Source organism: Oncorhynchus tshawytscha, linkage group LG13 (assembly GCF_018296145.1).
Source record: "Oncorhynchus tshawytscha isolate Ot180627B linkage group LG13, Otsh_v2.0, whole genome shotgun sequence".
Classification (NCBI taxonomy): Eukaryota; Metazoa; Chordata; class Actinopteri; order Salmoniformes; family Salmonidae; genus Oncorhynchus; species Oncorhynchus tshawytscha.
Genome location: NC_056441.1, coordinates 33,985,833 through 34,001,502, shown reverse-complemented (window position 1 = coordinate 34,001,502; position 15,670 = coordinate 33,985,833). Strand labels below are relative to the sequence as shown.

The following is a 15,670-nucleotide window of genomic DNA, read 5'->3' as shown; positions in this document are numbered from 1 at the left end:
GTCAGATGTTTGCCAAAAAAACGATTGCAACAATGGGTGGGATTACAGTTTAAAAGAACAGAACAGTGAAGGATAAATTAGAGATTTCTGTTTGAAAGTATTTGACAAACCTTTTTAATTAAATACTTGAAGATTGGGATTGCTACAAAGCCAAATATAATGTCAAATTATTTAATGAACATTAAAATAAAGCTGGAATTGGGACTTCTTCCTACAATTAGTTGGCTATTTTCTCTGCTTCTCACGGGGTGAATCCTCAAAAGGTCCAAGTTTCTAATAAAAGCTTTATTTTCTCAAGCTTACAGTATGTCACATTCTTTTCAGCAACCACTCCTATTCCAACACAAGTCACACGTGCTGCATGATGCCAAGTGGACTTAGGCTTAGAATGGGACAAATAGTGATGGGGGAAAAAAACTACACTCAAAACACAACAGACAAAAATATGAAAATATATCATGCTTAATCTGCTTTGGTTTAGACAACACCAGAAGCATCATAGTCCATTGTGCATTTTAGTTCAGAGAGTGGGATCTCAAAAGAAATAGGAAAAAACAGCAACAATGCATCTTGGAACACCAGTAGGTGGCGAGACATGTCATACCAACCAAAGCTATTCTTTTCACTAGCACTTGCAGCTACGAAGTCCATAAACATCTTCCTAATTAAGAGAAACAACTTAAGGGAACACGTTAAAATCCTGAAAGAAACCGTCAAACATAACTGTGCATTTAAACGTACTCGTCATTCAATAGAGCCAGAGAGTACAAGGAGTAGGCCTACGTGTGACTATCAGAATTCCTGCTTCTCATACCCAACCCTGACCCAGTCTCCTGGTGCTTGATCCAAGATGATGAATAGCTAAGATGTCCCCGTTAGGGAATGAGCGATTAATCAAACAGATGCTGACCTTGGGGGGAGGGGGAGGGAGAAAGACAGGGTATCCAAGGGTGATTTCTGACATCACCTTGGCGAAAAGGAATAGTCGACCACCTGTGTCCCGACAAGACCCTGACGGTCTTAGTGTAGAGTGTTCTGCAGACACCAAAAAAGACTTCAGACTAGGAACCCAGACAACCAAAGAATGAGATGGCCTTAAATTTAACATTTGAAAGGATGTTCAAGATCCAATACGTCTTGCGTGTCCCAATCAAAATCAGAATGAACCCAAAGTGAGGAAAATTCCTGTTCATCTTGGGAGAGAATTTTTTTTTAAATAATCGAACCTCAAACACATTTTATTTGACAAAAATACAATATCAGCCACCAAACTAATATTCCAATTAGCCCTTTATATCTGACTGACGTGAGACTGACGTGATAATAGGCTACTTCTGTTGGGGAAATGAGCTTTACACCTCTCGAACGAGATCGAATAGGTTAGAAAGTGTGAAATTGAAGTTCCAGAGGCCAGGAAAAGGTTGCAGTTGACCTCATCTCTGAATTTCATCATCAGCTACATGATACAATTTGCCGATGACCCCCTTGACATTTCAGAGAGCCACTGGTTGAACAGTAGCATTTCAAATTCAGAGGGGAGGGAGAGCAAGAAGGGGAAAAAAGAGACCGTGAGAGAATGAGAGAAAGAATGATTCTGAAGGTAGACCGTTATTACATTTCTGTATTGGATATTTATTTGATTATATACAGTACCAGTGAACATTTTGGACACACCTACTCATTCAAGGGTTTTTCTTTCTTTGTACTATTTTCTACATTGTAGAGAAAGTGAACGGACGATCTTTGCATGTGTGGTTCCCACCGTAAAGCTGTCAGTGATTTATTTAGAATTCAAGGCACACTTAACCAGCATGGCTACCACAGCATTCTGCAGCGATATGCCGTCCCATCTGGTTTGTGCTTAGTGGGACTATCATTTGTTTTTTAATAGGACAATGACTCAACACACTTCCAGGCTGTGTAACGGCTATTTGAACAAGAAGGAGAGTGATGGAGTGCTGCATCAGATGACCTGGCCTCCACAATCACCCGACCTCAACCCAACTGAGATGGTTTGGGATGAGTTGGATGGCAGAGTGAAGGAAAAGCAGCCAACAAGTGCTCAGCATATGTGGGAACTTCTTCAAGACTGTTGGAAAAGCATTCCAGGTGAAACTGGTACTGTACATATCTTTAGTATTATAGCGTCTAATCTTATTGCTCTCGCTGTTTTTACAATTGTCATTTACTGTATATCACTTCTCTTTGGCAACATCGACCTCGTCATTCATGCCATTAACGCAGATTGAATTTTAGAGAGAGGACGAAAGAGAAAGAGAGATGCCTTGCCTTGCCCATGCTGGATTGAAGGACAAAGCAACTTGCTTTCTACAGACGCTTTCTCCACCCCCATCCCAGAGGATTGTGAGATAATGAACAGCGTAGCCTTGCCTCATGTGAACTCAATCCAACTCCCTCATCACCAGCCCAATCTAACACCTGACTACAGACAGAGAGGCTCTTCAGCTTTTCAACATACCACAACCTCCTCTCGCCTAGACAAGAGTTTACCTAGGTATGCCCTGAGAGAGCGAGAGCGAGCGAAATAAGGAAAAAAAAACAAGCAAAGAGAGAGAGGGAGAGAGAGAAAAGTCTAGAGAGAACAGAGAAAGTAGAAAGAGGCAGAAAAGGAGAGAGACGTCAAAGAGACGTCAGGGCCTGACGGGACTGACGATAAACCCACACAGTTGACTCATGTGCCAGACAAGCGCCTCTGGACAGAAATGGACCCATATTCCCTAGTGTTGTCATGATACTAGAATTTTGACTTTGATACCAATATCAGGTTTAGTATCACAATACAATGTATACTCAATACCAAACAATACCACAGCTAAAAAAAGAATAAGACATATTAGCCAAAGTCACAGAATTGCACTTGACCCAGACAGAAACACAGCTACTGCTCTGTTCAATGATTAGGCATCTTTTGAGTTCAATATCATCACATTTGAACATTATGTAACATTTTCTGTACTGATAAACATTTGCATAGAAGAAGCACTCTCTTTTACAAAAGCGCGTGCTGTCTCTTTAAGAAAGTAATGATGCCGTTCACAAGGCAGAACGTGGCTATGGACTCTGACTTTGTGGCTATGAAATCTCGTGGAAACCAGATGGGAGGCGAGGGAAGTGAATTCGTTTTTGGTGGTGAAGGGAGACGTCTGGAATTAATAACGTTTTTGGTGACAATCAGCTTTGAAATGTGCATATTTTTCATTATGGCGTCACAAACAAAGTACGAGGGTAGTGAATTCAGCTGTTAGCTAGCAAAACAAAGCTAGCCTACAATTAAAGCTGGAATCTACAGGTATCGACTTGCGATGCAAGTGTTCTGTGGACATTGTGTTGTGAACAGTAATGAACCATTTCAACATGCTGCGTTGCATTATTCAGGTGTGTTAACCTCTGTGCAGTATGAGGGGAGCTAACAATGCAGGCCCGACAGCTCGAGCAATGAATGAGTCAGTGGATCAGGCTATTTGCTCTTCTCGCTATAAAAAAAGGAGCTGCGCTGATAGACTTGAACCTCTCCATCCCGCGAGGCACATATGATAGAAGTACCGAACGTAACAAATATTCTGGTACCAAATGTGTTTTTCATTTGTATCGGGAAAAGTACTGAAGTTTCAGTATACCGCGCGGCACTAATAGGGACAGCTACAAACCAGGGGTACCGAGTGAGCTCCTACAGCAGTTACAGAGTAACATATTCCATGAGCGTATCAGAACTTTTCGCACACCAAAAGGAGTTGCTATCAAATATTGCTTTGTATCGTCTAAACCACAGCGGGAGCCATAGAAGACCCTCTTCCGTGTTTTTGGAAACACTGTGGGATGTGGATAAAATCGCGACATTCAATTTGGGCCACGTACAGATCACTCGTCCCCCCTCCTTGCTTCATGACCTAGCTGACCCAGCACGGTGCGGATGCCCTACGGTGGAAAAGTGATTTTTCTTCTGTGTGTGTGTGTATGTGTGTGTGTGTGTGGTTGGCTAGTGTGTCAGAGCAGAGCAGCTCAATCAGACTTTTTGACAACTTGCTCAGAAAGGAATCAAAGTGACTCTTCTCCATCAGTCAACAGAAGGCACAAAGTACGCCGTAATCTTTCCCCCAACATGTCAGATCAGAGGTCAGCTTTGTCCATTCAGGCCATCTAAGCTCATATCTGGACAGTCTCTATCAAACTAACTTGGCCAATAACAGATTGGTTCTAGAAACCTGAGCTTTTTTGAAGTCACATCTGCCTCCATGGTTGTACCTCAATAGTCTAAAATGGCCGACTCATTTTGTTTTTCAGATCAGTGCAGATGAAGGAATGAGACAAGAACACTGTAGAGTATTGTCCATTCTGGTTCACTTTAGCCCAAACCAGACTCACTTCAGTCAGACAAACATGAGCCCAGACCCACGCCACGTGCTCCTGAGCGACCAGCCTCCATAGAGGTTTAGAGTAATAGAAAAACACAGCGGGTAACAGCATATAGCGGTTTGAGGCAGTCTTCCATAAGCTCTCCATCTCGGCTTACCCCATACTGTTTCCCATTTCTGGCACATCTTTCCAAGAAGCTAGTTAAAATAATTGAAGGGTGGGGGATTGGCGGAAAATCATTCTCCACTAATGGTGTGTTTCGTACGATATTAGCTGCACAAGCACTACGAGAATCTGATTAGCTACTCCCGCTACTCTGACATTATCATGCTAATCTAGGCCATAAAAGACACTGGCCCCGCCGAACATTGATTTTCATACTGGCAGGGAAATCAAAGCTCTGCTAAACCAATACAGCCATCTACCCCAATGACTCAGAAACAGCCAAGAGTGTATGGAAAGAGGCAGACGTTAGCGCTAACTGTTAATTAAGAACATTACGCTCCGTGTATGGAAGGATGGAGCGATGATTTGGACCATCATTTTCATTAGAGGCCGGCAAAATAACCGGAGTGAACTTAGTACTACATCTAAAACTAATGATTTGTATTAAGTGTATTCTGTCGCAATTTATTAGGACTATTATTTTCCCGTAAGACATTTGACTTGTCTTTTAACATTTTGTAAAATGTTTTACATTAAAACGTGACAACGGCCGATGGGCTAAACCCTACGTTGTAACTGCCATACCCACCTTGACACTTCAAAGAGCATTCACCGAACCAGTCAAGTCTTATTGTTCGATTGCCTGTTGCATTTCCCTGAGGTTAGTTTGTTTTTATGGCCTTGTACTGCTCCTTGTGACGTGAGTAGTATTTCTCCTTGCTCAAATTATTCCCTGGATGCATCCTCCATACAATTTTAAAGACGAGACATTGTATTAAAAGGTGCCACACACAAAGACTTTGACCCTTTTGGTCATAGGGCAACATTTACATCTGCCAACTTCCTGGCATAGTAAAAGGGGAGAGTTTATTCTGAATATACTCTCTTAAGAACAAAAACAATGCGAATTCCTCACTCTGTCCGTCATTCCTTCCTTATTTCTCCCTCAAAGCGCTCTTTCTCCCCCTTCTCTCGCTCTGTCAATCTCGCCCTCTATTTAATGGTTTCCCTTCTACTGATATGATCGACCCATTATTCACTGCAGTCAGGCCCAGAAGGATGACATCACAGAGCCAGAGATAGATATTTAGGGAATACTGTGAAGTTAAAAACATTAGGTCAATCAGCCAATTACGATCATCAATTTGAGCATGCAACCACCATTAACAAACAGGTTGTGAATGTCTGAACCTGAGACCGACAAGCTGCTTCCAGGTGAAATAATGGCAATGATGTTTACCATCGTTGAAATCCAGAGCTAGCAAAATCACTCTCCCTTTCACCCTCTTCCAGCTATGCGTCATCATCTCTCGCAGAATGAGCCTCCCTTTGTCCATCAGCACACCACTGACGTTGACAAACTCTACATCTCTCTCTCTCCTTGGTTATTTCTCTTTGTCTTTTCCCAAACATGAACACAGGGGAAAATAGTTTAGGAGGAGGGGGGTTGGGACAGGCAGTGCTTCAACCCCCTTTGCAACCGCCCTGTACCCCCTGACCTTTGTCCCCATTCACACACTCCCAGGTTTAAATATAGACCCTTTTTCCAAACCGAAGCCTGAACACCAGTCAGTCTCCTCTCTCCGCATATAACCCACACTGCCCAAACCACCAAGTCCTAAGAGACAAACCAGATGTTTGGTTCTGGTCCAGCCTGAGCTAGAGAGAGAGAGAGAGAAGAGGACATGGAACACTCCATCTGTCACCTGCTTCCTGTCTTCCTTCCAGTCGCCAGGCTTTCAACTGCCGTTCCATCTCTTACTGGTGATGCTATTATTTGCTAAAGATGGATTGAAACTGGACCAGCGAATGAAACAGTCCTTGAGGTGATGTGCAACACATGCTGGTAAGGATTGAGGAGGTACTGTAGGGGAGCAATGAATGAATATGAAACCCACTGAACAGCTCTGAAATCCAATATCTGGTTCCTTTCATTTTCTGCCTCATTTCATCTCTCAACCTGATTACAGAAATCATTTTCGAAAATGACATCAGCCGGCAAATTAGCAGCACCAAATCATCAATTTCTCCGTTGTCTAACCGCGCTACTGTAATTATTGTTCCATTAATTGCCATAGAGAGCCCTTGGAACACTTACAGAGACCAGATTTTTCACCCAGCTCCATGTGTTGCACAAAGCCAAGCAACGTATTAAGTGCTTGGAAGAGACAGCTTGCAGCTGTACGTTTTGGAAAGCTCTTTCTTCTCCTTTTTTGGACTTCTCTCCAGCCTCGTCGGACTGGGACAAAGTTAAAGATCTTGAGCGTCCGTGGCCTCTCAAGCCTTCTTCAGCGTGGCTCCTCCCCTCCCTCCCTCACTTTCCCTCTCTTCCTCCCCCTTTCTCTCCCCTCTGTCAAACAGACCCATTTTGGCACACTTAGGAATTCTGCGGGATCTTTCTTCCCCAAACATCCCCCCCCCTCCCTTCACCCCAATTTGCTTCCTTATACTTTTACATTCCTGGGACGCTTGCGCTAAGGAATTTTGACTGTTGTGTTTGCCAGCACCTGCACTTCAACTTCAAGCAAACAAGCAATGTGGCAAGAAAAAACAAAACAGGAGCAAGAAAGTGGGAAATAAAAGAAGAGGGATCGCAAGAAGAAAGAGGTTGATAACTCTGGCAGCCTACACATCTCAGCGGAAATGATTTTTAAAAGATGCACTATGCAGAAATTGCTCCGCCATTATCTGGTTAATACAATTTGAATAGTTAGTCTAATTTCAGTTTGTGACAAAACAAGCAAGTATAGTGTAGATAATCATTGTACCATCTAAACCACTGTGATATATTTCCCATAACCAAAAAGATTGTATTTTCAGCTGGTAAAGGGAAAGGGGGAATACCTAGTCAGTTGTACAACTGAATACCTTCAACTGAAATGTTTCTTCCGTATTTAACCCAACGCCTCTGAATCAGAGGTGCGGGGGGGCTGCCTTAATCGACATCCACGTCGTCGGCGCCCGGGGAACAGTGGGTTAACCACAACAGTTTTTTTTACCTTGTCATCTCAGGGATTCGATTACTGGCCCAAGTGTATAAAAACAAAAGTAAAATATGCAAAAGCAAAACTTAAGAACGGGATGCATAGAAATAGCACACAGAACAGATCTACCGCTTCTTAGACTTGCTTTCAAAACAGATTGCGAGATCTATAACACACATCTCTATGTGAATTTGCTCAGGTCACCCAAAAAGTAACATATTGCAGCTGTAAGCGAGTACCAGCGTAGTGACAGGGCATGCACAGAACAAAAACACCCCTACAGAAAATGCGTTCCTCCAAGCAATGTCTTGTTTTATCGCCACACCTTACCAAACAAGCTCATAAAACAGTCTCTGTGCTGCATATCGGCAGACACCATCAACCATTAACCTGATTTAGCGACACCCCAATCTCCCTTTGAAGCAGGCCAGCCGCAGAAAGGACTCTTCAGCCATTTTATATGCCAACATCTAATCAATGGAAGGAGGAAAGACATGCACTATCATTAAGTGAATGGGATAGCGATAAATTTGGCACAAGCAGGCCCAAGCCCCTTTGAACCTCATTCATAATGAAAAACTGGACACAGCTTCAAAAGTCTGACGCTTTCTAAAGGCGCTCAGCAAATAAGAGCTTGTATGGAGGGGATGTGTTGACAATTAAGTCATTTGGGGAGAGTGTGCTGGGTTCATGGATGGTGACATTAGGCCAAAGCTAGCTACTGAGCCGGAAACTGTGAAAGGAGTCTTTCCGATAGATTTGCTGACATTTTTTTAATCAGGAGCAGCAGGGAGGATCATGGGGAGTCTACACGAGCATGCTGGGATTACTGCAGAGCTACAATACGAGGCGTCAACCAAAATCCCCCCCCTGACAATGACGACTGCTACAGCATTTCATAGATCCTTCATTTGCACAGGAGGCAATTGCTTCGTGGTTTTTATATACTCAGACATGACTGGGCATAAGAGACCCGTTGCTTCCGAATTGGGAAAACTAATCACCTCGCCTCAACATAGTCTCTTACCAAATACAGCCCTAAAACAGCAAAACACCATAAAAGACCTGGTTTTATGTTCCTCCCACGTGATGCAGTAAAGATAGTGTTATGAAACGGTGTGGATAGAATCAACAACAGGGCAATAGGGGAGAGTGAAAAGGTGAGGAATATGTGAGGGAACGTTTGAAAAGCTGGAGGTACAAGAGAGAAGAAAAGATGAGAAGAGATGAGGAGAAAATAAGAGGTGAGGGGAAGAGAGGAGAGAGAAAAGTATATGGGTGAGAAGAGTAGGGCTGGGAAATAACAGGGAATTCACGATAAGCAACATGTATCGCAATTTGATGTTCCAAACGTTGCTCATTACATGTCTGCTGCAGAAAGCATGATAAAATGTGTCCTGGTCAGTCATGGAAAACATGTTGGATCACTATTTAATAAGATGGTGAACAAGCTTTAGGATGAAAAATACCGCTGTTTTAGCGCAAGTACAGCCAACTAGCGCTAGCTAAAGCTACCTAGCTAAAAAAATAGAAAAAAAACATATTTTACAAATCGGTACTTGGAGTCAAAGTATCTTTATAATATTGTCCAAAATAATATTGCAATATGTAAAGTGCCTTCATAACCTATTCGTACCTTTTGACGTATTCCATATTTTGTTGTGTTACAGCCTGAATTCAAATTAGTTTTGTGCTATGGGGATGCTTTTCAGTGGCAGGGACTAGGAGACTTGTAAGACAGGGAACAATGAATGGAACCAAACAGGCCTTGATGAGAACCTGCTTCAGAGTGCAAACAAACTTAAGACTGTGGCAAAGATTTACATTCCAACAGGACAATGACCCCAACCAAACTGCCAAAGCAATGCTGGAATGGCTTCAGAACAAGATTGTGAAAGTCCTTGAGTGGCCCAGCCAAAGCCCAGATATGAATCCCATCAAAAATCTGTGGAAAGACTTGAAGATTGCTGTTCACCACCGCTCCCCATCTAATTTAACAGAGCTTGAGAAAATCTGCAAAGAAATAGAGAAAAATCCCCAAATCCAAATGAGCAAAGCTGATACCCAAGATACATTTGCAAAAATTTCTAAAAGCATGTTTTCATTATGGGGTTTTGTGTGTAGATGGATAAAAAAGATTTATTTAATCAATTTTTAATTCAGGCTGTAACAAAATGTAGAAAAGTCAAGGGGTATGAATACTTTCTGAAGGCACTGTAACTATCTATTTCCCCCCCCCCCCATCATTTGAGAAGAGAGGAAAGGAGACAGAGGAGAAAACATGAAGTAATAAGGAACGTGGAACAGAGACTAGAGGCACCTGAAGGGGAAGGCTATTTCAGCGCTCATTACCTCTGGGGGCATTAGGCGCAACAGACCTTTGAGGACCTCTCCACCGGCGACACATAATTCAGCAGCCAATGTCTGGACAGAGACAGCCAGGGGGGGGGGAATCATCACACCCTGGACAAAACTGACCATTTCCCAGGGTGCTTCAGCATCTGCAGGCCCATCAGTGAGCGGGACACAATCTTTGGGCAAAATAAAAAAAGCCACGAGGGCAGGGTCAATTGAAGCCATCACGGCTGGCGAGCAGAACCCAACCCGGCTGGTGAATGGAGAGATTAGTATTGACGAACAAAGGAAGTGGATCTTTTCCAGATCCTCTGGAGCTACAGAGTGGAGCAACAGACTAGACGTTAGATTGATACAGATATTAGGCCAAAAAGACACACGCACAAAAAGCAACCACACATCAGGCGGAATGACAATCACACAGGCATATGTTCACTTGTTAGTGACCACACTGGCTACTCACCCAAACTATCCACACCATGAATCAAATCCAACACAAGCATTGCTCTCTCTTTCACCCTCAAGAACACACACACCCATTCCCTCCCCCCTCAATCCCATCGGAAGCATCCTCAGCTTCCCACTGAGAACTTCCCACATCCTGCTCTTCTAATTCCCTCATCTCAAAACTGGCTAGAGACAGTTCCCCTGTCATGGTGCTACGGTTCTCCAACCATGACCTCACCACTCCCACTGTGTCACCCTCAGTCACAGCAGAGCGACGGGGAGACGGTGTGTCAGAGAGCTAGTGTCCACAAGTGTGGATGTCCCAACCAAAATAAAAAGACACTGCACTGTACAGACAATAGTGCCACTATGAAAACAGCGATGACATCCCAAGGTGATGGGCAGACTGTTGCACTCAGCACAGAGGGGTGGTTTCACATCCAAGCTGAGATAAACCTGTTGGGAGTTGTGTGCTGGAAATTCAAGCTGGCAGATACAACTGTGCATGTTAATGCTTTTATAACCACATTGACAAAACACTGTAGGGGTTCCATGCTGATTAGGCCTAGACTTTGTGTAAGTGCAAACGCATTCAATGCAGTACTGATGTTTTTCAAACTTTGTCGAAGCCATGTTTTAAAATCAGCTTAGACAGAATACGGCATGATCTGTGTGCTCAAGTCCAGCCACATACACCACCCGGTCCAACGATGTGAAAACGTATGTCAACAAAAGCCCACTGAATAGATTTAAACATTATACACAAGCAGATGTGTCATAGTTCAAGAAGAAAAAAACGAACAATTCCCAGCGAGATAGATAGGTGTTGAAATTAATGAAGCCAACAGGCTAAAGATACGACTCTCACTAAGGGGGAAGGGCATCAACATAACACCGACTAAAGACAGCGCTCACATTTGAGTTCTATTTTAAGTGAGGCAAAACAATGATGCTCGTTTTCCTTAGTAAAAAAAATAAAAATAGTTAAAAGAGATGTGGGCCGATGACACCGAGGCTTTTGTTGTGGCGCCAGCTAAAGATGCCCTTTAGGTTGTGAACCCAAACTCCTTATGATCAGTTAGCCAATTAAGGCTGTCGCCAAAACCGAGAGCGCGTACCAGAAAACTGGCTTCAGTTCAGATAGATCAGCTGTTTATAACACGGATTCAGTGATCTACAAATCAACTGCCTGGTTGACACACACACACACACACACACACACACACACACACACACACACACACACACACACACACACACACACACACACACACACACACACACACACACCACACTGAGGTCTACTGTGATGGTGGGTAGGATGTGGCAGGGAGGGAGTGATCTTCCTAGAGCGAGGTCACCTATTCACAGCATCAGTGACTTCGTCAGTCATGCAACACGTGACACACGCCCACAGCGAATACATATGCATGCAAAAAGTGAACGTGTGCTTACATTGACATACACAGAGTGCGAATTACCAGGGGGGCAGGGGGTCTAAACCCCCCTTGAATGAAATATGACCCTCCCCTAAATGCAAGAAAAGTCAAACGTCTAAATAATGCAATTTACTGCAACAGCGGTAAATATTAAAATAAAATCTTATTCCAAATTAAACTAACACCCCCACATCAGTCAGTTTTTATATTTGTATTATTTCCATGTGGCTGCACCCATCATCCCGGTCCCGTATTTCAGTCCCTTTTCAGGTTTTTACTTTTCTTTTTACAAAAAAGGTCAATGTGTCAGCAAGACGCGTCAATTAATTCGGGCTACGTGATACTCGCCGAATGTCACTGTGTTCTGTAAAACGGTGCCTCTTTTCATTCATCAAAAGGCGTGTGCACAGAGAGCACTGTTTGCATGCTTGAATTATTTGAGTGGACGAACTTGCACAGGTAACTTATTTTTGTTGAAGGGATTTGTTTGACAATCAGATGAAAACATGACTGGTTGTGTTTATGCCACGTTTTTACAGTGTACCTGTACTATTAGGCCCAGATGCGATGTTCCCATTCAAAAATAGAGACCCCGAAATGTCACTGTATAAGTCGCACATACACATCAGTCTGCAGGCTCCAACAACATCCTGCTTAGGTGAGATATATGATGGCTAAACTGAGGTGAGATATGATGGAAAAACGTGGGGTTGACACACGATAGCTCTCTCCTCCAGAGAGTGGGGCAGTGTGGTCGATTACAGTAGCCTGTCCTATGTGCATTGAAGCCTTAAATATCTTATACAATTTTAACAGTGCATAAATGTTTCAGATAGCTCTGTCAATAGAGAACGTTTCTCTTGCACTTCAGGTTGCCAACTGCAGAATTCTGTGCGAGTGAGCATTCAGTTAACAGCCTGCTGCCTACTTCATTTTCACGTAACTTTGTTGAGCTTGTAACAAGTCTTTCCATGTTACAATTGCATAAGATCTATATATGCCTATTCCCAAATACAAAGAGGGAGGACTTGAAGCATTGGCATAATTGCACGATAACAAAAGACGGACAAAAGATTTGAGGAAAAGACAATGCGCAAGGCAATTAACCACCTGAAGAGAGCAAGCAACTTCGATTATATTCCCCTATCTGCCAAAACGTGTGTCATACAATCTGTTATTGCGTAAAGGCTTTGTTTGAATAAAAGCATAAAACGTGCTAATTTAGACTGTTTTCGCAGGCAACTGCAGATGGCCAGACTGGATTTAAATCGCTAAATCCGGGTTTTGATTGTAAACCAGTACGGTGAGAGAAACGGATTAGGACAAAAGGCGAGTCCCGCGGCAGAGATTTCAGGGGAAATAACAGGCAATGACAACCGTGGGTTTAGCAGAAAATATTTCAATGATCGTCATGTAATATAATTTTTACAACGCCCCCTCTGTGTTGAAACATGATTTTTATTACAAAAATTAAGTGAGAAGATTATTCTAAATGGTATTCTATGATTAGATCATGACATTTGTTTGTTGTTGAAGAAACAGGTACATAATTTACACAGCATTTCGTAACTGATATGATAACTTTGAAAGCCTCAATATAATTAATGATTATTGGTTACAATACACACCTATATGTAGGGTGATATGTCACTTCAAGTTGACGACTTCATAGGCTTGGCAACTTTACATCCCTGAAGCATTCGATATTTTTGTAAATGATGTTTGTCATACACTGACAATCCTTAAAGTTGTCCCCATCGATATTCATTGATGACTTGGGGTACAATGACGGGACACACCTTTGTGGGCAACCATACCTACGACCCCGCACCCTATAAAACTTGAATAGCTGGGCAAAGAATTGTACATGCATTAATCACAAACTACAAGAGTGACCATCAATCTGGAAAGTCATCAAGTGCCCTAGAATAAAGATGTACACAACTTGGAAAACACTAACCTAATAAAATAGGCCATCATATAGCCTAAAATCAAAGGTTGCAAGCTACAAAAACTGGACACTAGACTAAATGCAATGTTTTTCTCATTCAAATTTTTATTTGACACCTTGTGTGACAGTCTCACTTGGATTGATATGTCAGACGTGTCAAACCAGAGCGCCGTGGGTTGAAGGTTTTCAACATTTTAGTTCGTAAATTCAGTTCAGTGGGTTTGCAAAGACAGAAAACACAGAACCCACAACATATGTTCTGCATGAGGACCGATCGTTCAAACATTTGAACCAAGCGAAATGTACAGAGGGAGCAGACACAGATTGTCAGCGACACACACCGCACAGGGGCGACAACACAGAATTTACCTTCTCACAAATTAATCCCGCAAAATATTTCCGAGAGAAATAATCCAAAATTCCAGCAAGTGTATCGACGAAGAGGGAACAGTCAGAAAATAATCACTATTTCACTCTTAGAACGTCGTAATTCCCAGAACGCACGCTGTTGTGTTTGCATTCACTACATACACTAAAGCAGCGGAAGACCTTCCCAGACGCGCTGCTGTTGTCTCGCCCAGGACACACCCTCCTCGTTTGCATGAAAGAACCTTTACGACCAATTAGGGGGCGCAGCACGGTAGATGATGCAGGTGGCACCTCCCACCCAGTTCAAACCATGGTCCAGATTTTGGACTCCAGTCCAGACTGTAAGCATAAAAATATTCTCTGAGCTTTTTTCCCCCCACTTTTCTTTTTAACACTTAATTAAAATGTCTAATTGTTGACACACAAAAAAAGCAACGTTTGGTAAGAATTACGTCAAATATTAAGGCAAACATGAAGCATCTTATTATAGATAAGTACTATAAATACTATGTACTATAAACTAAACTTAGCAAAAACATAAACTTCCACTCACTGTCAACTGCGTTTATTTTCATCAAACTTAACGTGTAAATATTTGTATGAACATAACAAGATTCAACAACTGAGACATAAACTGAAAAAGTTTCAGAGACATGCGACTAACAGAAATGGAATAATGTGTCCCTGAACAAAGGGGGGTCAAAATATTCACAGTCAGTATCTGGTGTGGCCACCAGCTGCATTAATAACTGCAGTGCATCTCGTCCTCATGTACTGCACCAGATTTGCCAGTTATTGCTGTGAGATGTTACCCCACTCTTCCACCAAGGCACCTGCAAGTTCCCGGACATTTCTGGGGGGAATGGCCCTAGCCCTCACCCTCTGATCCAACAGGTCTCAGACATGCTCAATGGGATTGAGATCCGGAATCTTCCATGGCCATGGCAGAACACTGACATTCCTGTCTTGCAGGAAATCACGCACAGAGCGAGCAGTATGGCTGGTGGCATTGTCATGCTGGAGGGTCATGTCAGGATGAGCCTGCAGGAAGGCTACCACATGAGGGAGGAGGATGTCTTCCCTGTAATGCACAGCGTTGAGATTGCCTGCAATGGCAACAAGCTCAATCCGATGATGCTGTGACACACCGGCCCAGACCATGGCGAAATCTCCACCTCCAAATCGATCCCGCTCCAGAGTACAGGCCTCGGTGTAACGCTCATTCCTCGATGATAAACGATAACTTGGGCAGTTGTTGTTGCCATCCTGTACCTGTCCCGCAGGTGTGATGTTCAGATGTAACAACACCTGCACAGGATTGGTACATTTGGTCTGCCACTGCGAGGACGATCAGCTGTCCATCATGTCTCCCTGTAGCGCTGTCTTAGGCGTCTCACAGTACGGAAATGGCAATTTATTGCCCTGCCCACATCTGCAGTCCTCATGCCTGCTTGCAGCATGCCTAAGGCACATTCACACAGATGAGCAGGGACCCTGGGCATCTGTCTTTTGGTGTTTTTCAGAGCCAGTAGAAAGGCCTCTTTAGTGTCCTAAGTTTTCATAACTGTGACCTTAATTGCCTACCG

The 15,670-nt window shown here is 43.1% G+C and overlaps 1 protein-coding gene across 3 annotated transcripts in view; it reads right to left on the bottom strand.

The window, feature by feature from the left end:
- The window catches only part of LOC112264750 (semaphorin-6D), a 101,944-nt gene extending 87,665 nt beyond the window's left edge, over positions 1-14,279 (bottom strand). For all 3 annotated transcript variants that reach the window (XM_024441548.2, XM_024441547.2, XM_024441551.2), the window contains exon 1: positions 14,085-14,279. The gene's annotated coding sequence lies outside the window, so the exon portion shown is untranslated. The remainder of the gene's footprint in view (positions 1-14,084) is intronic.
- Between the last annotated feature and the right edge of the window lie 1,391 nt (positions 14,280-15,670).